We start from the raw sequence: 24,677 nt of genomic DNA, 5'->3' as shown, positions 1-24,677 counted from the left end.
CCGACTTCGGCTCAGGTCATGATCTCGCGGTCCGTGAGTTCGAGTCCCGTGTCAGGCTCTGTGCTAACAGCTCGGAGCCTGGAGCCTGTTTCAGATTCTGTGTCTCCCTCTCTCTCTGACCCTCCCCCGTTCATGCTCTGTCTCTCTGTGTCTCAAAAATAAATAAACGTTAAAAAAAAATAATTTTATTAAGTTTTGAAAGTTCCCAGTTTATGGGTATAGCCCACTGAGCCCCTTGTTTATATTAAAGGAAATAGACTGTAAATCAATGGGTATGTATGTATTTTCTCAATTTGTAAATATTAAAAATAGAATCACTATTAGTACAAACATCTGTAAAAATTTTTGACAATGAAATTTTTTTCCTAGAAATTCAGAGAATGAAGGGAGAGGGGAAAGAATGCAAATGAAGATCAGATTGTGTTATCACAGGGGAAAAAAGCTGAAGTGGTTCACATAGCAGTCTCAATTTTCTTGGGTAAAGTAGGAGGCAAAGTCACTTCCTATGAGTGAAGGGGTAAAGAGTTGCAGTGGAGTTTTTAAGGTGTTTAGGATATAATAATTTGTTGACATTTGGTGTAAATCACAAATGAAGCTTAAATTATTGTTATATAATAATGTATTTATATTCATCGATGTGCGTTATATAGAGCTTCCTGTAAGTATAATGGTCAGACAATATTGTCTGTGATTCTGAGCTTAATGTAGATAGCATGTCAGCATCTGGGCCCTGAAATAAAATAAATTCCCCCCAAAATAATGCCCTCAAACTATATATACTATGTAGCCTATCCCATGTGATTTTGACTTCTTGATCATTAGAGTATTCGGTAATTTTCTTTCTATGAAATGTCTGGTTTTGAGCAATATAGCTTGTCTATGAATATTTTACCCTTAGTTATTTTAGGTAAATGATTAATAAAGGAGGGTATTACTAGTCAATTAAATAAATCATTAGGTTCAGGGGTGCCTGGATGGCTCAGTCATTTATGTGTCTGACTTCTTGACTTGCTCAGGCCATACCGTGGTCTCATGGTTAGTGAGTTAGATCCCTTCACTGGGCTCTGCACTGACAGTGCAGAGCCTGATTGGGATTCTCTCTCTCCTCTCTCTCTGTCCCTTCCTTTCTCCCTCTCAAAAATAAATAAAGAAACTTTAAACATAAATAAATAGGGGAGCCTGAGTGGCTCAGTTGGTTAAGCGTCTGCCTTTGGCTCAGGTCATGATCTTGCAATTGGTAAATTCAAGCCCCATGTCAGACTCTGTGCTTACAGCTCAGAGCTTGGAGCCTATTTCAGATTCTGTGTCTCCCTCACTCTCTGCCCCTGCCCTGCATATGCTCTCTCTCTCTCCTTCAAAAACAAACATTAAAAAAAATTTTTTTAACTAAATAAACCATTAGGTTTTGGATTTGTAAAACAGAATTTCTCACTGTAATTTTGTCTAGTCTAGAAACATTTACCGTGAGTTAAGTTTATCATACAGCTCCATTTGATGGGGTTATTCAGTGTGTACAAGATTGTGAAGTCATACATACAGTGACTTTTTGACATAAACTTACACAACATTTCAACAGTTTTGATATTTTCCAATTGTTATTGGACATTTCCTAATTATCACTATCATATAATCTCTTGTGGCAAGCAATTCATCTCCCTTGCTAAATATTACAATATTGTTTTGCTTTTGTCCTCCATCCAAGAAAATAATGGTTTTTATCAGTTTATTATATTATGACAAAGGCATAACTGATAAGAGAAAATGTATAAAACAGCCTCCAAAATTAAAGATCACTTTGGAGGGTTTCTGATACCTGCTTGGATAGGCAAGTTCCTAGCAAAGGTATTCCCACAATCACCACTTAACACTCTGCACATAATACAGAAAACAACTATGTGAGGGTCCTAAAGAGCCAAGATTTAGAGAGGTGTCAAAACATGAAGCAAGTGGTCCAGCATGGGCTGAGTTGCTAATTTTTTACTCTGATAGAAAAACTTTTTTGGCCAGAAAATAAGGTGAAAAGCACTTGGCCAGTCAGTACCACATGGAGGTTAATGGCCAGCTCAAGAAAAGAGAGAGCCAGAAAAGGATCTGAATTCTATATTTAAAAAAACTGACCCTAAATCTCTAGCCCATTCCTGAAGCCATGATGATCATGATAAACTGATAATAGACTGTAAATAAGTCTTCAAGAACAGAGCTGACCTGAGGCACCACACATAGGAGGTGTGACAGTCTGTAATAGTATTGATAGAAGAAATGACCCCACAAAACAAAAACATCAATACTTTTCAAAACAACATAATCTCCGTAGACTAATTTTCACCATGTCCATCATATAAGCCAAAATTACTCATTCTATGAAAAGCCAGGAAAATGTGATTTATTGTCCAGGGAAGGGAAAATCAGGACATGCCAACTCCGAAATAACCCAGGATCATGGAATTATTACATGAGGACTTTTAAGGAGCTATTGTAACTAGTGAAATTAAACAAAATTGCTTGTAATGAACTGAAAAATGGGAATTATCATCCACAAAAAAGTGGAAATTTTAGAATTGAAAAATATATCTGGAATTAAAAATCCACTGTATGGATTTATTATTAGCAGAATGGATATGGGAGAGAAATAAATAAACTTGCATGTAGATTGACAGAACCATTAGAAAAGAAAGAAGAGATTAAGGGGGAAGGAACAAAACATAAGATGCATGGGGTGGTTTTGAAATCTAATATGCAGAGAAAGTGCCAGAAAAAAAAATATTTGAAGGAATATTTATAAAAAAAAAAACTTTGTAAATTTGGTTAAAAACAAAGCAAAACAAAACAATGGACATTTATAGATTAAAGGAACATGTAAACTCCAAGGAAAATAAATTCGAAGAGAACCAGAGTAGGCATATTATATATAGTAAAACAAAAGGAAAAAAAAGTTATTGAAAGCAAGTAGAGAAAAGCTAGACATAACTGCACACTTTCCTTCAGCAATCAGGGAAACCGTAGAGCTGAAGCAGAACCTGTCAACCCAGAATTCTTCATCTAGTGAAAATAATCTTTAAGTCAAATAGATGGAAATTAAGACAATTTGTTTGTACCAGATGCACTCTGTACTGAAGAAAAAAACTTGGATCATTAAGAATGAAATAATGAAGAATACGAATGAATGATAAATGTATGGATAAAAGAAAATATCTTTTATTTTCTTTAAAACATATACCACTGATTAAAGCAAAAAATATTACACTGACTTTTTTTGGTTTATAATATGCATACATTTAATATATATGACAGCTCTAATGGAAGGTTCTGGGAGGGGATATAATTGTAAACTTTTCATATTTTACAAAGTGTCTGTGGGATTTAAGAATATTGTCTGAAATTCAGTAGCCAAAATGAAATTAACAAATTCAGTCACTTTTCTTGACATGTAAGTATTTAGTATTTAGTGAAAGGTAATGTATATTCAACATATACTCAGTAGTAAGGAAAAATAAATTAATGCAAGCTAATGAAGACAAGGTGAATGAGATATGAATAAGAAGCATTCACTGAGTCATCCATTCTTTTTAAAAATTATTTGTTATTAAATATTATTTATTGACACTGTTATTCTAGGAGTTCTAGGTGCTAGGGATAAGACAGTGAACAAAACAGACAAAAAAACCCCTGCCTTTATTGGAGGTAAAGAGGATATACATTATCATGGGAGGAGACAGACAGAAAACAAAACAAAAATACATAGTATGCTTGATGGCGGTAAGTGCTATGGGAAAAATAAAGCATGTAAAAAACAGAGAAAATTCTGGACTACAGTTTTAATAGAGTGATGAAGGAGATTTCACTAAAGACTTCAAGGAGGTGAAGTTGATGCCAGCCAGGTGGATATTTGGGGAAGAGCTTTCAGGCCACATGGGAAAGCAGGTGTAAAGGCCACTTAGGATCTTATTTGAGAGATTACAGAACACTGTGATTGTGTTTCCCTGTGACTCAGAGAGAGTTTAGATAAGGCTGATATCCATAGAAGTAATGGAACTTGGTTGGATTTTTGATAAAGCATACCTAAAATAATACTCTAAGAGGTCAGCTTTTACATATATTTTGGAGGTAAAGCCAGTAGGATTTTCTGTCCCTGTGAATGTGGATTAAAGGTACAAGAGAAGATTCAAAGGCAATCCAATGTATATTAGCCTGAACAACTGAATTGATGGGCTTTTTATTTACTGAGCTAGGGTAGATTTGAAAAGACTAAATTTTGGGGAGTAAGGTCAAGAATTTGGTTTTGGACATGGGAAGTTTGAGATGCCAGTTAGACATCTAATGGAGAAATGTTGTATGCCTGAATTGTGGGGGAGAAGTCTAGATTGGAGATAGAAATTTGGCATTGGTAGGGTATATACAGGATTTAAAGCTATGAGACTGGATTTAGAAATCAATGAAGTGAGTTCAGAGATAAAAGATGAATCAGGAATGAGTCCTTGGAAAAGCCAATGTTTGCAGGTTATGGAGATGAGAAGGACCCAGCAAGGGAAAATTAGGAGGAGAGCAAGAGAGTAAGGAAAAAGCAGCAGGGTATGGTGTCCTGGACAGTTTAAAGGAAGAGGAGGTGAATAATTGTCAGATGATGCTGACAGGTTGAGTAAATTCAGGACTGAGAAATGGCAATTGGATTTAGCAGTATGGAGGTCAGGGGTGATCTTGATTATCACAATTTAAAATTAGTTAAAATGAGAGAAAGAATCTTTCACTTAATGAAGACAGTAGTGTTTTTTCAGAATTGAAAGAGAAGCATTAATTTGTGATTGAAAGTATAGTTTAGTTCTGTGTGTATCATTCTAGTGCATTGCATACCAAGACTTTATCTCTTCCTTTGTAATATTCCATCACTCAGTTTCCATCATTTTTTCCTTTTGAAGAGCTGTTTATATGTAGTTGATTTTTTTCTGGTTTCCTAATTATTTGTTTTTACTGTTTTATACATTTATTTATGTTAAATATATTTGTATGTAAAAATTTTATGGAAAGAAAAACCTCTGAGTACTATATACTTAAGTGCATATGAATAGGGGCATGTAAACTTTCTCTGCAAAATGGTGAAGCTTTATTTTCAAATTGTCATACTTTAAATGATTTTTTATTTTAGTATCTTTGGATGATATGAACATACTCAAAGTATGATAACATTTTTCAAATTAGTTGCAATTCTTTTGGAATTACTTTTAAAGGGTCAGTTTTTAAGTGACACACAAAAAAATAGTTCTCATTACTTAGAACTATGCTATATTTTTAATAAAAGATGGTTTTGTGACACCTGTTAATTCATCAAACATGGCTTCAAGTTGATTTTCTTTTTCCCAAAAATTAGATCCATCCCTCGAGGATGACTGTTTTCCTTCAAAAATGTAATTTAAAATGTTATAGAGTTTGATCAGTACTGGAATTGGAGAGTGGATCCCAGAAAGCCTTGAACAGTTCTGTCCACCTTCCCCCTCACCCCCTCACCAGGGGCCTGGTGCTGCTCCTGGCCCCAGTCACTGCAACCTTGAGTAGTGAGGCCGAGATCCAGCCTTGAAGTAAGCGGCAGCCAGGGTGGCCTCATATTGGCAGTACCTGAAGGGTCAAGTTCATCACAAGGAAGATTTGGAGAACAGTAAATGGTTTAATGTAAGAAGCAGATATGGTTTAATCAACAGGGATGACAGCAGGGAATATATATTTGTATACCAGACTGCCATAAAGAAGAATAACCCCAGGAAACACCTTTGCAGTGTGGAAGATGGAGAGGCTGTTGAGTTTGATATTGTTGAAAGGACAAAAATGGGTGCAGAGGTAGCATATGTTACAGGCCCTGGTAGAGTTCCAGTGCAAGGCAGTTCCAGTTCCAGTGAAGTTCCAGTGAAGCAGACTAACCTGCTAAATTATAGACGCGATCCACATTGCAGGGGTTATCCACACAATTACCAGTAGGATTTCCAGAATAGCGAGAAGGGGGAAAAGAATGTGGGATCCAGGAGGGCCCCGAAAGGCCAGGTCCACTTTATTTACTACATGTGGAGACGCCATGGGTGTTGAACACAGTATTCCAACTTCCCTGTGTGGGGAGAAGTGATGGAAGGTGCTGACAACAAGGGTTCAGGAGAGCAAGGTAGACCAGTGAGACAGAATATGCATTGGGGTTATAAATGACCATTCCACAGGAACCTTCCTTGCCAAAGGCAACCTAAAGAGGATGGCAGTGAAGGAGATAAGGAAAATCAAGGAGGTGAGACCCAGGGTCAGTAGCATCTGTACTATTGCAACCTCAATTACCACAACACAGACAGAAGCCCAGAAAACCCTAAACCACAAGATGGCAAAGAGACAAAGCAGCCAACCCACCAGTGGAGAATTAGTCCTCTACCAAGGCTGTGCAGGGTAGGGCAGAGTAAATGTAGTCTTACCATCTCTGCCGTCATCCCATCATCTGGTTTAGTTAGCCAACAAGGGGAAATGAATATGAAGTTTCAACAGTAAGAGATAACAGGAGGTTGGAGCTGAAGATCTCAAATGCTTGCGTTTTGTCCATTTACCAGATAGCTAAAGCTCTTTGCATTATCTCTGCAGACTGGAGTTTCTGATACATTTACCTAAAGATCTCTCTCTCTCTCTCTCTCTCTCTCTCTCTTTTAAGACTGATTTTCCTCAGTACACTTAAAAAGGTTTTTTAATTGTTTCATATCTGGAAAAGTTGAGATTTTTAACAACCTCATTTTTAATTTCTAATAAATGTTTACTATTTGATTTTTTTCCAAAAAGTCAACAGACTGCAAGCGCCACTTAATAAAGGTCTTTAAAAATGCTGTAGATTTTGAAAATGTTTTTTATTTTTTTATTATTTTTTTAACTTTTATTTATTTTGAGACAGAGAGAGAGCATGAATGGGGGAGGGTCAGAGAGAGAGGGAGACACAGAATCGGAAGCAGGCTCCAGGCTCTGAGCTGTCAGCACAGAGCCCGACGGTGGGGCTTGAACTCCTGGAGTGTGAGATCGTGACTTGAGCCGAAGTTGGACGCTTAACCGACTGAGCCACCCAGGTGCCCCTGAAAATGTTTTTTAAAAATCTTATATATATAAGAAGTGTTTTGAGTAATAGAATGTATGTGTAAGTAGTTTTAAGGTGAATCTTTTGGAAAATACACCGCTTGTGATCATATTTGTTTAGCTATATTTGCTTTAAAATATCAGGTGTATTATTTAAAGATATACTATATTTATCATAATAGAATTTCAATGAGTGGTGAGACAAGTGTTCTATTTTTCCAAAGTTCTGCCCCACCCCTCAAATATAATGCTTTCAGCAAGACATTTTATTATCCACGTTCAGATAATTTTTACTCTCTGGTCTTAAAAATTCCTGCAAGGTTTTTACCCAGTTAATGAACATTTTGTATATGCTAACAAGTTTTTCCTCCACCGACTCAGTCAAATAATGCTTCCTAAGGGTCATTGAGGGAAAATGGATAACTTAATGCCATTTCCTCATTATTTGGAGATCTTTGATTAGGTTTTTAAAATTTCATTGTAAACTCATGGATTTAAATGTATTTGAAGTGTTTCAATCTATAGCAGTTATTCTCCTTTTTGAAATTCAAATTGTCCCACCTTTGAGTGATGAGTTCTAGTTGGTCCTTTAGTCTTTTGACCTGACTCTGTAGTCTTTGATAGCTTCCTTGCTATTTCCCATGACAGTGCTTCAGACTCATCTCGAACATTTTGTTGCTTAAGTCCTGGAATCAGCCATTATTCTAAGAATCCTTAATTTCTACTAGTGGGAAATTAATGGCTTGTTGTGTTTTAACTTGATCTTCCCTAAATTAAATCTACATCTCCTTCTTCTTTATTGACAATACTAGTTGTCATGTGCACAGAGGACAGTCCATAATTACACATACAGTAGTCTCTGAACAACACTACTGATACTACTCTAATGACGTTATTACTGAAAACCGTTATTTTTTTTTTGTATATGCTCTCTTCGTTTTCTTTGCCATTTTGTATATCGTTTCAGATGTGTTATGTGCTGAACTGTGTTTCCCCCAAATTTATATGTTGGAGTCTTAACTCCCAGTAGCTCAGAATATGACTATATTTGGAGATAGGGCCTTTAAAGAGGTAACTAAGCTTGAGTGAGGCTGTTAGGGTGGGCCTTGATCTAATATGAATGGTGTCCTTGTAAGAAGACAGATACACACATGCACAGAGGGAAAACCATATGAAGATACAAGGAGGAGATGTGGTCATCTACAAGAGTAGGAGAGAAGTTTCAGAAGGAACCAACTATGCTGACACTTTGATTTTTAGGCTTTTAACCTCCAGAATTGTGAGAAAATAAATTTCTATTGTTTAAACTACCCAGACTTTGGTACTTTGCTGTGGCAGCCCTAGCTGACTAATACATGGTACGATCTACATTGTGAGTATACATAGTTATTATATACTATTCTCAATTTTTAAAATTCTTACTTAGTTGTAATCTTGTAAGTACTTACATATTTTAGTTTCATCCCATTCCTTGTATTGATGTATTTTGGGTATCTGAAGCTCATTGTTTAGTGTATTTCTCTAGAAGGGAATCGTGGGAGTAATACTTCTTGAGGACTGCGTTTCATTGTTAGTTTGTTAGGGGTTTTTACACCTGATAGGCATTTGCCTGGTTATAAAATCCTTGACTATCCTTTCTTTGAACATATTAAATATGTTGCTAATTTTCTTCTGGCTTTAAATATTTTGTTCAAAGTCTGATGGCAGTCTGATATCCTTTCTGTTATCAAGCACTTGTTCTTTTTTGCCTATATGTTCAAAGGATTTCTTTTGTATCTAGTAATTTTGGTAGAAATGTCTTGGTCATTTGGAGTTGATTTCTCAGATGAATGGTGTGCACTCTCGGTATGCAGTTTTGCATCTTTTTGTATTTCAAGAAATTTTTCATATACTGTTTAGTGTTCTGTTTTCTTGCTTTGGTTTTCTTTTTCGGTGACTTGAGTATACATGTTTGATTTACTTTGCGTATCTTTATATTTGTCACTGTGTGTGTGTGTGTGTGTGTGTGTGTGTGTGTGTGTGTGTGTATTCAAGTTAGTTTTTGGGTTTCTTTTTGTTTGAAGGACTTCTTTTGTTATTTCTTGTAGGGTGGGTCAGATAGCAACAAATTGTCTCAGTTTTTATGTTTTTTGAATGTATTTCATTTTGTTTTCAGATGGCTTTCCTGGATATAAATTCTTGGTTGAAAGATTTTCTTTGAACACTTTGAATATTGTATTAAACCATGTTCTGGCCTCCATTTATTTATGTATTATTATTATTATTTTTAAGTGTTTATTTTTGAGAGAGAGTGGATGAGGTACAGAGAGAGAAGGGGACAGAAGATCCTATGTGGGTTCTGTGCTGACAGCAGACAACTCCATGTGGGGTTCAAACTCACGAAGTGCGAGATCATGACCTGAGCCAAAGTTAGACGCTTAACCGACTGAGCTGTCCAGGTGCCCCATGGCCTCCCATTTTTTTAGATGAGAAGTCAACTCTTGAACTTATTGGTGTTCTTTTTAGGTGAAGAGTCATTTTTCTCATGCTGCTTTAAGATTGTCTCCGTGTCTTTGGTTTTCAGCATTTGTACTATGATTTTTCTGTCTGTATATTTCTTTGCTTTCATTTTTCTTTGAGTTCATGGGCTGAATATGTAAATTGGTGTTTTCCAAAAATTTGGGAAGTTCTCAGCCATCAAATTTTTAAATATTTTTCTCTTTTTCTTCTCTACTTCAGCCATCCCATTCTGCATATGTTGGTACATGTTTCCCATATTTCTCTGAGGCTCCATTTTCTTCACTCATTTTTCTCTCTGGTTTTTGGATTACATAATCTTTATTATTTTCATGTTTGCTAATTCTGTCCTCTGCTTTGTTCAAATCTTTTGTTGACCTCTAGAAAAGTTTTCAGGTCAGTTACACTTTTCAACTCCAGAATTTCCATTTGGATTGTTTTTATAGTATTTCTGTCTTAATTGATGTTATCTATTTAATATGACATTATCATAATACCTGCATTTACTTCTCTAATTATTATTTTCTTTTAGTTCTTTGAACATATTTTTAATGGCTACATTGGAGACTTTTCCTGTTAAAGCTAACATGTGTTTGCTCTCACTGGCAGTTTCTATTGCCTGCGTATTTTCCATATGTATGGGTTGTATTTTCCTGTCTCATTCCATCTCTCAATGTCTGGTTGGAAAATGTCCATAACCCTCTTTTTTCATTTTAAAAAATATAACATCTTTATTGAAATGTAATTTCTATACTGTACAATTCACTCATTTTAAGTTTACAAGCAAATTATTTTAAGCAACTTACAGAGTTGTATTGACATCCCTGCCGTCCAAGTTTAGAACATTTCTATCACCGTGCATGCCTACTGGCAGTCACTCCTCATTCTCATCCCCATGCTACTCATACCATTTTATGTAACAATTCTGCTTCTGGAAATCCTTCAAAGAATAATTTACTAAATACTGATATATATATGCACAAGCATGCTTATTATACTTTCATATATAATTTTGAAGTGTTGGAAGTGATGTAAATAACCCAAATGGAGTAAGTATAATAAAATTATTAAGTCACTTAAGTTGTATCATAATTAAAAAAAAACACTAAAAATGTTGTATTTAGTTAATTATAATGTGAGGTAGTTTTGCTCCTACAAGCCAAAGCAGGGAATTATGATATTTGCATCATGGACTGAAAAAAATTAAGGATATTTTTTTTTCAAATAAGAATAGGTTGTTTTAGACTTCTTATATGATATTTCCCAAAAAGATTTTATAACTTCTAGAGAATATATTAAACATTGTTTATTTCATTGGAAGCAATATAAACAAAATGAAAGTTAAGGCATTTTTTCCAGACAGAAGAATGCACATACATTTCAGAATTGTTAAAATGCCAACATGCCAAAGCTAATTACTATTTAGTAACCCATTTTTCAGTATTTTATTTCAATCATTATTTTTAGAAAGCAGGTATTCTGAGTTCTTAAGCGCGATAGGATTATAAAAAAAGATAAGAGTTAATAAGCTATTTCAGCATTATTTTTAAAGGATAGTAACCAGGAGCCAGAGTGATATCTTTAGTGTTTTCTAGGACTTTTCACTTAAATCACTGAGGATTATAAGAATGAATTATATTAGTAATTATTAGTACAAGACTTTCAGCTCAAAAAAGAATTTACTGGTTATAAGTGCAGTTTGTGGCGAAGAACATTGGTGATTTCATATTCATACTTAATGCTTGTTGTGTTTCTCAAAGCAACCAACTCTTTCATACATGTAGCAAGTAAAGGAAAAGGGCACAAAGTCAAATAAAGATATTTAAATAGACAAAAACTGGAAAGTGGTAGGTTTTAGCAATAGTAGATAACAAAAGTTTAATGACCGAATTGAATCCATAAAGAAACGCAGAATCAAAGAAGAAATAGGATAGTATATTTGTAATCTTAAAAGTATTATCTTAATATAAAGGGTATGCATATTCTCAAAAAAAGAATAATAAAATAAAAATTAAAATGCCAAAATATTAAATAAAGAGGAATGGATAATTTTATTCTAAATTCTGAATTTTCCCTGGATAAAGAAAAGTCATTTAAAAAGTAACTTTAGTGGTGCTTGGGTGGCTCAGTCGGTTAAGTGTCTGATTCTTGATTTCCGCTCAGGTCATGATCTCATGGTTGGTGGGATTGAGCCCTGCAGTGGTCTCTGTGCTGACAGCCTGGAGCCTGCTTGGGATTCATTCTCTGTCTCTCTGCCCCTCCTTCCCCTACCCCTCAAAATAAATAAATAAACATTAAAAAATAGAAGTAGCTTTGAAATGACTAGAGGGAAAACAATTCTATTTGGATGAATTTCCTCATACAACTTTAAAATTCAGAGAACATTTGTTAAGCCATTTCTATACATGGACCACTATTATAGGCATTATGGAACATGAAAAGCTCTCAATTACCTTTAAGTAACTTATAACCAAGTAAGGGAGAAAGACCTACAAAAAAGCTAAAAAGTGAAGTTGATTGAATTTATAATCCTGATACAATCTGAAAACAGTAAGTCCAGTGGGATCATGGAAAAGGATTCTGATTGTAGGAACTGAGAAATGCTTCATAGAGAACATAGCTTGAAAACTGATTCAGTCAGGCTCACGAAACTTTTAAGATTTTTTGAAATTCATTAGGAATAAGTGAGTTTTATTTATTTTAGTAGGGAATAATCTGCTTCTCTCGATTACCTCTCATAAATTCATCCAACTGAAAATGCTGGTTTTGTTGTTGTTGTTGTTGTTGTTGTTGTTCCTTTTTGGATCCATTGGTACTCTTTAACTGATTTTTTTTCCCCATGGAGATGAGGAGGAGAATTGGCAAAACGATCTTCTAAAACCTATCCAATTACACAGTTTCTTAATTAATTAAATTTTTATTTGACTATAGGTGGCACAATGTTACATACGTTTTAGATGTACAACATAGTGAGTTGACAAGTTTATACATTATGCTACATTCAATGCAAGTGTAACTACCATTCATCATGACACATCACTATTACAGTATCATTGACTATGTTATTAATGCCGTGCCTTTTTTTCCTGTGACTTATTTATTCTATAACTGGAAACTTGTATCTTCCAGTCCCTCTAGTTATTTTGCCCATTCCTCCACCCTCCACCCTGTTCCCCTCTAGCAATCATCAGCTTCCATATCTTGGCTATTGTAAATAATGCTGCAATAAACATAGTGGTGCATCTATCATTCTGAATTAGTGTTTTCATTTTCTTTTTTTAAATGTTTATTTTTGAGAGAGAGAAAGAGAGAGAGAGAGAGGGAGAGAGAATGCGCAGGGGAGGGGCAAAGGATGCCAAGCGGGCTCTGTGCTGACAGCAGAGAGCCTGATGTGCGGCTTGAACTGATGCACCGTGCTATCATGACCTGAACTGAAGTCAGATGCTCAACCATCTGAGCCACCCAGGCATCCCAGTAATTTCACTGTCTTTGGGTAAATACCTAGTAGTGGAATTATTGGATTACAGTATTTCTATTTTTAGTATTTGAGGACCCTCCATACTGTTTTCCACAGTGGCTGAAAATCAACTCAAAATGGTGTAAAGACCTAAACATGAGACCTGAAAACCATAAAAATCCTTAAAGAGAACATAGGCAATAGTTTCTCTCACATTGGCCTTAGCAGCATTTTTCTAGATATGTTTCCTAAGGCAAGGGAAACAAAAGCAAAAATAAACTATTAGGACTATATCAAAATAGAAAGCTTTTGCACGTGAAGGAAACCACCAACAAAATGAAAAGGCAGCCTAATGAATGAGTGAAGATATTGACAAATGATATATCTGATAAGAGGTTAATATCCAAAATATATAAAGAATTCACTCAATGCAACTCCCAAAAAACAAACAATCGAATTAAAAAATGGAAAGAGGACCTGAATAGACATTTTCTCAAAGAAGACTATACACATAGCCAACAGACACATGAAAAGATGCTTAACATCACTAATCATCAGGGAAATGCAAATCAAAACCACAATGTGATACCTTTGTACACTTTTAGTCAGAATGGCTAAAATAAAAAAGAAATAAGTGCTGGCTTAATTAATTAATTTCAGAAAACATCCAACCTGATTTTATCCATTTTTGGAGTAACTGGTAGTGAATGTGCCCTACTGTTGTAAATAACTATAAAAATGGGCAAACTATGCAAACTATCTGTTTCTTTGACACTTGTCAATGCACATAGCACAGTCCTGACATCCTTGCAGGTAGAAATATAATTAAGATGAGCTGGATATTCATCCTTTGTATCTGGCTGGGGCCAACATTTTTATTGAGGCACTAGGAGGTGGAGGTAAGCCGAGCTGAGGAGGCTGAGATCAGAATTAAGGGCAGCTCAAACAGCTAGAATATGTGGAACAGGGTGCAGAAAAGGACAAAGCTGTTGGGGTAGAGGCAGAAGTCTGTGAGGGTTCCCTGTTCATCTTTGCTCAGGGTAGAGTTGTACATTTATGGGGTGAAGCTCCACAAGCCCTAGCAGAAAGTAGGTGTTAACTAATAGCAGAAGAGGCGGAGTAGAGGTCACACAGTTGTCTGAGTCTACGGAGTGTCAGCCCAGTTAGAGGTTTATCTCCAGATCCTCAGCTGCTCAGTAATTGTCGTACAAACGAATGACAGTAGTGGTATAGAAATTTTGGAGTTTTATTCTACTAGATTATAATTACTCACACAGATGTCCAATCAAATCATGTCTGCAAAGTGTATCTTTTATGATTATGTAATATTGATTGCTTTTGCAGTTTAACTTTTAAAATTACCAGCCTATCAAGATCTATTCTTCCGTGCAACTGCATGCATGTTGAAAACTTTTTACTCATATTAGAAAAATGAGTTACATGAAATTGCTTAATATTGGGAAATGATTGATTAATTTCATATAAGTAGTTTCTTAGTATCATTGTGTTAAAAATTTCTCCTGGATAGTGGTGGGTACCAGTGTTTCTCTAATTTAATATTTGAAATATGGTGGTTATTATAGTGCTGATACTTGGCATTTCTGCTAATTTTATATATGCCGTTATCATAATTTTTAAAGATTTGATTGGACAAATAATTATGCACTGTGTGAAACAACTGACTGCACTTCATGCAGTGAAATTTTCTGTGCTGATCTACTTGTTGGCATGTTTGTGACTATAGTCTATAAAGACTAGAGACTAGTCTATATAGTCTATATAGTCTATATAGACTAGAGACTAGTCTATATAGACTATAGTCTTGTGACTATAGTCTATAAAGACTATAGTCTTTATAATCTTGCTTGTTAAGGGTTGGTAATAATGATTTCAGGGCATGCCATTGAGTAAATTTCATCAGTGTACTACGTATTTATTCAAGGAATTGTTCTAAGCTTTAGAGTATTAAAAATGATCAAACTTATACTCTCTTTATGAGAATAATTATATTCCTAAATGTTTATAATTAAAAGTTGATATGTGTACCAGAAAGGAAATATAATGTAAATGCTGTTAAAGTTTTGTGAAAGGATGATTAATTTCAGCTACAAAGACTTTAGGAATTCTTCATAGGAAAAAGTTTTTTAGGGTTCTTGAAAAATACATAAGTTTCAGATGGTGAGCAGGACATGATGATAGAATGTGAGAAAGAGGGCATGATTAAAGGGAAAGAATCAAGGGAGTATAGGGTGTGTTTATGGATTAATCCATAAACAGACATGGCTTCATGGTAGAATACAGAGTAGGCTGAGTGGTTTATGGTGGGATGTGAGGATGATTATGATTGGTTGAAACCAAGTTATTGAAGACTTGGAATATCAAAATAATGAATTTTGTTTTTCCAGTCATTTGGAATTATAAAAAAAAATTGTGGTAAGAGAATGGATTGATTCTATATATATATTTTCCTAGAGAAGTTTGGAAATGTAGATTATTAGAGTTTGAAGTAATTTTACTTCATATTATTATTAATATGCATTATTCATATTATTTTTAATTTTTGTTTTTGAAAACTTTTAAAAATGTTTTATTTATTTTTGAGAGAGAGAAAGAGAGATAGAGTGTGACCAGGGGAGGGCAGAGACACACACAGAATCCGAAGCAGTTTCCAGGCTCTGAGCTGTCAGCACAGTACCTGTTGGGGGGCTCAAACCCATGAACTGTGAGATGATGACCTGAGCTGAAGTTGGACGCTCAACTGACTGAGCCACCCAGGCGCCCTAGATTATTCATTTTGAAGGGAAACTTCTCCAATATATAGGTGGCAACATTCTCTTAAGTTACACAGTAGGAAACATAATTCATGGAATGTTGTGTCATTACCTATTAATATCAGTAATACTAGTCACATAGCGATACTGGAGAGAGCAGTAGGTATTGCCATATATATGTTATTCTTACATAATTCAATGGAAATGGCTATATTCTTAACTTGGTGAAGTTTTCAGATGTTATTAGAAAATAGCAAGTCCCTGCTCTTGTAGCTATTAGATAAACTTAATTTGGTTGAGTTTAGCAGTGTTCTGGAACATTTTCCCATGTTTATGTTAAGTAATTCCAGTTTGGGTGATTAGGTTCTATTCAATGAGGTTTTGCCTCATTAGCAACTATGTTACAGATATCTGGATGTTCACTACTATATGTCATTACATAAAATTTATGGTATATATTTTGTGAGTGACATTTATGGAAAAATATCTTACAGAAAAATACTTGTATAATACTAAGTAGGAAAAGATGCGGTAAAGATAGCAGCTGCCATTTTGTGTTGCTTTTAAAGATCCAGGTATTGTTCAAAGTTCTCTATTTACTATTTTGTCTGTAAGGTGTGTAATAAGAGATGAGAGGTAAATAACTTGGGGATGTATACACACCTAGTGTGTGATAGGGTTGGGATTCAGACTTAAGTGGAACTAATTTTGAGCCCAATGTTTTTAGCTATTTATTTATTGCACTGTACAAAACTGAGAAGACAGTATCTTACTTTTTTAATTTCAAAGCTTTTCCCCAAGTTTTATTGAGATATAATTGACATATAACATTACATTCGTTTAAAGCATACAATATAATGATCTGATACATGTGTATATGGTGAAATGACTACCATCGTAAGGTTAGCTGACCCATCCATCACCTCACATGGTTATAATTTTTTGTGTGTACTGAGGACTTTTAAATCTGCTCTCTTAGCAACTTCCAAATATACAATACAGTATTGTTAGCTGTGATCAACATTCTTTATATTGTTCTTCAGAATTTATTCATCTTGTAAGTAGAAGTTTATACTCTTTGACCTTCTTTGCCCATTTTATTTATCTCTTCTCTCCACCTCTGGCCATTCTTTGTGAATTCTTTCTGTTTGTTGGCTTGCTTGCTTTAGATTCCACATATAAGTAAGGTTGTATAGTTGTTTTTCTCTGATTTATTTCACTTAGCATAATGTCCTCAAGGTCCATTCATGTCATTGCAAATGGCAAGATTTCATTCGTTTTTACGGCTGAATAACATCCCCTTGTATACGTACATGTACAACATTTTCCTTATGCAGTTACTCATCTATGGACACTGAAGTTGCTTCCATGTCTTGGCTATCGTAAACAATGCAGTGAACATGGGAGTGCAGATATCTTTACGAGTTAGTGTTTCCATTTTTTTTTTTGGATGAATATCTAGAAGTAGAATTGCTAGATCATATAGTAATTCTAGTTTTAAGTTTTTGAGAACACATCATACTCTTTTCTACAGTTGCTGCACCAGTTTACATTCCCACCAGCAGTGCAAAAGGATTTTCTTTACTCCACCTCCTTGGCAACACTTGTTATGTCTTGTTTTTTCAGTAATAGCCATTCCAACAGGTGTGAAGTGACAGCTTATTGTGGTTTTGATTTGCATTTCACTAATTAGTGAAATGTGTCTGTTACCACCCTTATGTCTTTTTTGGAAAAATGTCTATTCAAGTCCTCTGCCCATTTTTAAATTAGACTGGTTTCTTCGTGGTTTTTAAATTAGAGCTGTATGAGTTCTATATATGTATTTTATATTAGCCCCTTATCAGGAAATTAATTTGCAAATATTTTCTCCTGTTTGGTAGCTTGCCTTTTCATTTTGTTGGTGGTTGCCTTCACTGTGCGGAAGTTTTTAGTTTGATATAGTCCCACTGGTTTATTTTTGCTTTTGTTGCCTTTGTTTGTGTCAAATCCCCCCAAACCCTTAATACAATGTAGCTCCACTAGCTGGAACTTACGTTGCTCTTCCTCCAGTTCCTGTCTACACATTGCTTTTCTTTAAAAAAAAAATTTTTTTTAAATATTTATTTCTGAGACAGAGACAGAGCATGAGTGGGGGAGGGGCAGAGACAGAGGGAGACACAGAATCCCAAGCAGGCTCCAGGCTCAGAGCTGTCAGCATAGAGCCCGATGCGGGGCTCAAACTCACAAACCATGAGATCATGACCTGAGCCAAAGTCGGTACCTCAACCAACTGAGCCACCCAGGTGCCCCACACATTACTTTTCTTGGTATAACATCATCAACATAAGGAGGTAGCACTACTCTACCTGATTAAACTCCAACTTGCTTTTGGGTCATCCAACTCCTTGACTCCCCTCTTCCTTATTTAGTCTGCTTCCCCAATGTCTCAATGTCATAGATACTCTTTCCTCAAATTCCTCAACTAAACAGTTTTATTTCAATAAACAAACTCATATGTTTTATTCCTCCAAAATAATTAAATCTGCTTCTGATCAGTTCTTTGCAATGTAAGTAAAAATTCTAACATATTTGTGAAAATTTTTTTGAAAATGATTATGTTAGAAGCATAAATATTAAACCTTTTGAGCATTTATAATCTTATTGAAATACATATTAAAATGTTGATATTATAATACCAAGGCAACCAGTGAAGAAGGCAAATTAAAATGGTTTTATGTTGCCAGTATTACTACCTTATATAGTTAACTCATAATTTCATTCAGATAATCTTTATTCATTCATTCATTTATTTATTTATTTATTTATTTATTTATTTATTTATAAAATATAATTTATTGTCAAGTTAGCTAACATACAATGTATACAGTGTGCTCTTGGCTTTGGGAGTAGATTCCCATGACATCGCTTACATACAACACCCAGTGCTCACCCCAACAAGTGCCCTCCTCAGATACCCATCACCCATTTTCCCCTCTTCCCCTCTCCACCCCCCCGTCGTCAACCCTCAGTTTGTTCTCTGTATGTAAGAGTCTCTTATGGTTTGCCTCCCTCTCTGTTTGACACTATTTTCCCCCTTCTCTTCCCCCATGGTCTTCTGTTAAGTTTCTCAGATTCCACATATGAGTGAAAATATGTGATATCTGTCTTTCTCTGACTTTTTTCACTTAGCATAATATCCTCCAGTTCTACCCACGTTGTTGCAAATGGCATGATTTCCTGCTTTGTCATTGCCAAATAGTATTCCATTGTATATAAGCCACATCTTCTTTATCCATTCATCAGCTGATGGACATTTGGGCTCTTTCCATAATTTGGCTGTTGTTGAAAGCACTGCTATAAACATTGGGTACATATTCCCCTGTGAATCAACACTCCTGTATCCTTTGGATAAATTCCTAGTAGTGCTATTGCTAGGTCATAGAGTAATTCTATTTTTAAGTTTTTGAGGAACCTCCACACTGTGTTCCAGAACAGCTGCACCAGTTTGCATTCCCACCAATAGTGCAAGAGGGTTCCCGTTTCTTCACATTCTTGCCAGCATCTGTTTCCTGAGTTGTTAATTTTAGCCACTCTGGCAGGTGTGAGGTGGTATCTCAGTGTTGTTTTGATTTGTATTTTCTCGATGATGAGTGACATTGAGCATCTTTTCATGTGTCTGTTGGCCATCTCAATGTCTTCATTGGAAAAGTATCTATTCATGTCTTCTGCCCATTTCTTCACTGGATTATTTGTTTTTAGGATGTTTGATAAGTTCTTTATAGATTTTGGATACTAACCTTTATCTTATATGCCATTTGCAAATATCTTTTCCCATTCCATCAGTTGCCTTTTAGTTTTGTTGATTGTTTCCTTTGTGGTACAGAAGGTTTTTATCTTGTTGAAGTCCCAGTAGTTCATTTTTGCTTTTATTTCCATTGCCTTCGGAGAGGTGTCAAGTAAGAAGTTGTTGCGGCTGAAGTCAAAGAGGTTGTTGCCCGCTTTCTTCTCTAGGGTTTTAATGGCTTCCTGTTTCATATTTAGGTCTTTCATCCATTTTGAGGTTTTTTTGTGTATGGTGTAAGAAAGTGGTCAAGGTTCATTGTTCTGCATGTTGCTGTCTAGTTCTCCCAGTACCATTTGCTAAAGAGACTGTCTCTTTTCCATTGGATACTCTTTATTGTTTTGTCAAAGATTAGTTCACTGTCCATGTGTGAGTCCAATTGTAGGTTCTCTATTCTATTCCATTGGTCTATGTGTCTGTTTTTGTGCCAATACCATACTGTCTTGATGATTACAGCTTTTGTAGTAGAGGGTAAGGTCTAGGATTGTGATGCCTCCTGCTTTGGTTTTCTTTTTCAACATTATTTTGGCTATTCAGGGTCTTTTGTGGTTCCATACAAACTTTAGGATTGTTTGTTCTAGCTTTGAGAAGAATGCTAGAATTGTTTGATTGGGATTTCACTGAAGGTGTACATTGCTTTGGGTAGTATTGACATGTTAACAACATTTGTTCTTCCAATCCATGAGCATGGAATGGTTTTCCATTTCTTTGTGTCTTCTTCAATTTCCTTCATAAGTTTTCTATAGTTTTCAGCATCCAGATCTTTTACATCTTTGGGTAAGTTTATTCCTAGGTATTTTATGGTTCTTGGTGCAATTGTAAATGGGATCAATTTCTTAATCTTTCTTTCCATTGCTTTATTATTGATGTATAGAAATGCAACCGGTTTCTGTGCATTGATTTTGTATTCTGCAACTTTGCTGAATTCATATATCATTTCTAACTGCCTTTTTGGTGGAATCTTTCGGGCTTTCCATGTAGAGTGTGATGTTTCCATGTGGAGTGTGTCAAAGAAGTTTGACTACTTCTTTGCCAATTTGGATGCCTTTGATTTCATTTTGTTGTCTGTTGAAGGTAGGACTTACAATAGTGTGTTAAACAACAGTGGTGAGAGTGGACATCCCTGTCGTGTTCCTCATCTCAGAGGGAAAGCTCTTAGTTTTTCCCCATTAAGGATGATGTTAGCTGTGGGCTTTTCGTACATGGCTTTTATGATGTTAAGGTATGTTCCTTCTATCCCAACTTTCTTGAGGGTTTTTACTAGGAAAGGATGCTGTATTTTGTCAAATGCTTTTTCTGCATCTGTTGACACTATCATATAGTTCTTTTCTTTTATTAATGTGATGTGTCATATTGATTGATTAGTGAATATTGAACCAGCCCTGCAGCCCAGGAATGAATCCCACTTGATCATGGTGAATATTCTTTTAATGTACTGTTGAATTCGATTTGCTAGTATCTTATTGAGAATTTTTGCGTCCGTGTTCATCAGGGATATGGCCTGTAACTCTCCGTTTAGTGGGGTCTCTGTCTGTTGGGAATCAAGGTAATGCTGGCTTCATAGAATGAGTCCAGAAGCTTTCCTTCCACCTCTGTATTTTGGAACAGCTTGAGAAGGATAGGTATTAACTCTGCTTTAAATGTCTGGTAGAATTTCCCTGGGAAGCCATCTGGCCCAGGACTTATTTATTGGGAGATTTTTGATAACTGATTCATTACCTTTGCTGATTATGGGTCTGTTCAAATTTTCTATTTCTTTCCGTTTGAGTTTGGTAGTGTTTGGGTGTCTAGGAATTTGTCCATTTCTTCCAGGTTGTCCAGTTTGTTGGCATATAATTTTTCATAGTGTTCTCTAATAATTGTATTTCTGTGGTGTTGGTTGTGATCTTTCATTCGTGATTTTATCTATTTGGGTTCTCTCTGTTTTCTTTTTGAGAAGTTTGGCCAGGGGTTTATCAATTTTGTTTATTTTCTCAAAAAACTAGCTCTTAGATTCATCGATATGTTTTACCATTTTTTTGGACTCTATCTTGTTTATTTCTGCTCTGATCTTTACTACTTCTCTTTTTCTGCTGGCTTTGGGGTTTCTTTGCTCTTCTGCTTCTAGTTCCTTTAGTTGTATGTTTAGGTTTTGTATTTAGGATTTTTCTTTTTTCTTGAGATACACCTGGATTGCAGTGTATTTTCCTCTTATGACTGCCTTTGCTGCATCCCAAAGGCTTTGGACTGTTGTGTTTTCATTTACATTTGCTTCCATGTATTTTTAAATTTCTTCCTTAATTGCCTGCCTGACCCATTCATTCTTTAGTAGAATGTTCTTTACCTCCCTGCATTTGGAGACTTTACAAATTTTTTCTTATGGTTGATTTCAAGTTTCGTAGCATTGTGGTCTGAAAATATGCATGGTATGATCTCAGTTCTTTTATGTTTATTGAGGCTGTTTTGTGACCCAGTATGTGATCTATCTTGGAGAATGTTCCATGTGCACTCGAGGAGAATGTGTATTCTGCTGCTTTTGGATGTGTTCTGAATATATCTGCCAAGTCCATCTGGTTCAGTGTATAATTCAAAGCCATTATTTCTTTATTAATTTTCTGCCTAGATGATCTGTTCATTGTTGTTAGTGTATATTAAAGTCCCCTGCAATTACTGTATTCTTATCAATAAGATTGCTTATGTTTGTGATTAACTGATTTATATATTTGGGTGCCTTCATGTTGGGGGCGTAAACATTTATAATTGTTAGCTCTTCTTGATAGATAGACCCCATAATTATGATATGATGCCCTTCTTCATCTCTTGTTACAGTCTTTAGTTTAAAATTTAGTTTGTCTGATATAAGTATGGCTACTCCAGCTTTCTTTTGACTTCTAGTAGTGTGATAGATGGTTCTCTATCCCCTCTCTTCAAGTCTAAAATGAGTCTCTTGTAGACAGCATATAGATGGATCTTATTTGTTTATCTATTCTGATACCCTGTGTCTTTTGATTGGGGCATTTAGTCCATTTACACTTAAGAGTTATTATCAAAAGATATGGATTTAGTGTCATTGTTACCTGTAGGTTTCATGCTTGTGGTAATGTCTCTGGTCCTTTGCAGTCTTTGCGACGTTCCATTCATAGAGTGGACTTAGTAGTCATGAACTCCTTCAGTTTTTGTTTGTCTTGGAAAGACTTTATCTCTCCTTCTATTCTGAATGACAGCCTTGCTGGATAAAGGATTCTTGGCTGCATATTTTTTCTATTCAGCACTTTGAATATTTCCTGCCACTGCCTTCTGGCCTGCCAAGTTTCACTAGACAGGTTTGCTACTACCTTTATGTGTCTACTCTTGTAGATTAAAGCCTATTTGTCCCTATTTGCTTTCAGAATTCTCTATCTTTGTATTTTGCCGGTTTCACTATGATAATGCCATGGCAAAGACCTATTCTTGTTGAGTCTGAAGGGAGTTCTCTGTGCCTTCTGGATTTGGATGTCTGCTTCCTTACCCAGATTAGGAAAATTGTCAGCTATAACTTGTTCATGTAAACCTTCTGCCCCTCTCTCTCTCTCTTCTTGTGGAACTCCTATGATATGGATATTATTAAATTTCATTGAATCACTTAGTTCTCTAATTCTCCCCTTATTGTCTAGTATTTTCTTATCTCTCTTTTTCTCGGCTTCGTCATTTTCCGTAATTTTGTCTTCTATTTCACTTATTCTCTTCTGTGCTTCCTCCATCCTTGCTGTCACCACCTCTAGTTTATTTTGCACAACATTTTCTTAATTCATCGTGACTATTTCTTAGTTCCTTGATCTCTGTAGCAATAGATTCTCTGCTGTCTTCTAAGCTTTTTTTCAAGCCCAGCTATTAATCTTATGACAATTATTCTTTCTTGATCAGATATATTGTTTATATCTGTTTTGAGCAATTCTCTAGCTGTCATTTCTTCCTGGAATTTCTTTTGAGGAGAATTCTTCGTTTTCATCATTTTGGCTAGTTTTCTGTCCCTTATGTGTTTTAATAGCTTACTGCATGTCCTGCACCAGCGAGCACTACTATATTAAAAAGGTGTCATACACTGTCCAGGGTCTGGCCCTTCAGGATGTGTTTTGGAGTCTCTCTCTTCAGAGAGAGAGAGAGAGGGGGGAAAATAAATAAGAAGGAGATATAGAGGAAGTATAAAAAGAATAGATTAAAAATGTTTGGTTAACCAAACCAACAACCAGAATAGAGAAGGGAAGAAAGAAGAGGAAGAAAGGGAAGGAAAAAAATATTACATATATGTTATATATAAAATAAGAGTTGACCAAGAATCAAATCAGAAAATGCAAAACTGCTAGACCAATATCTGAAGGTGCCTTGGAACTGGTGACTCTACTGGTCTGCAGGAGGGGCCATCTGGTTCTGTCATTGTCAATCTTGCTCTGGTAGATACTCAGCTACCAAGCAAAGAGGGGCATGGTTTGGTATAGGCGGGTCCAGCCTCCACAGTGGGCCTGTTTTCTGTTCTCTGAAGCCCCAACTTTTTGGTGATGGGGAGAAAAATATTGACACCCCAGTCTCTCCTCCCCAGACCAGATGACCCAAACCACTGTGTTCAGGCTATTCCCACAGTGCGGCACCTGCACGAGCGGCCTGTGTGTCCCGTTTGTCCCGTTCCACAGCTTCCTGTTCCTCCCAGGCACTTGGCTGGGATTCACACTGGCCCTGAATTTAAAGGATCCTGCTCCAATGCCCCAGTTCCAGTGTAGTGCCATTTTGCCCAGCCAGCAGACAGAGGGCCTCTGGCTGGTGGGTGTCTGCAGGATCTTTTGTCCGTGGAGCTGCTATATACCTTCTTACCACAGCGCTCAAGGGAGATGACTGCTCTCTCTGACTGCCCTCTGAACTAGCTACCCAGCCTGGGGCTGGCTCCTCCTCCCCATCAGGAGAGTGTACAGTGTGTCTGCTCCCAGTCCAGAGAAAGTCCTGCAACTCTGGATTGTGTTAGAAATTGGTTCTTTCTCCTTTTTTCCCGTTACCCAGTCTGTGGGTTTTCTCTTGTTCAAATACAATCCTACACTTCCACACCCTC

The 24,677-nt window shown here is 36.0% G+C and overlaps 1 protein-coding gene and 1 pseudogene across 10 annotated transcripts in view; both read left to right on the top strand.

The window, feature by feature from the left end:
* The window catches only part of NBEA (neurobeachin), a 678,106-nt gene that overhangs the window by 104,469 nt on the left and 548,960 nt on the right, over window positions 1-24,677 (top strand). The gene's annotated exons all lie outside the window — the stretch shown is intronic.
* LOC132682424 (Y-box-binding protein 1 pseudogene) lies at window positions 3,751-6,651 on the top strand (annotated as a pseudogene).

This window comes from Panthera onca, chromosome A1 (assembly GCF_046562875.1).
Source record: "Panthera onca isolate mPanOnc1 chromosome A1, mPanOnc1 haplotype 2, whole genome shotgun sequence".
Taxonomy (NCBI): Eukaryota; Metazoa; Chordata; class Mammalia; order Carnivora; family Felidae; genus Panthera; species Panthera onca.
The sequence above is the reverse complement of the archived record's forward strand: the minus strand, read 5'-3'. Positions and strand labels throughout refer to the sequence as shown.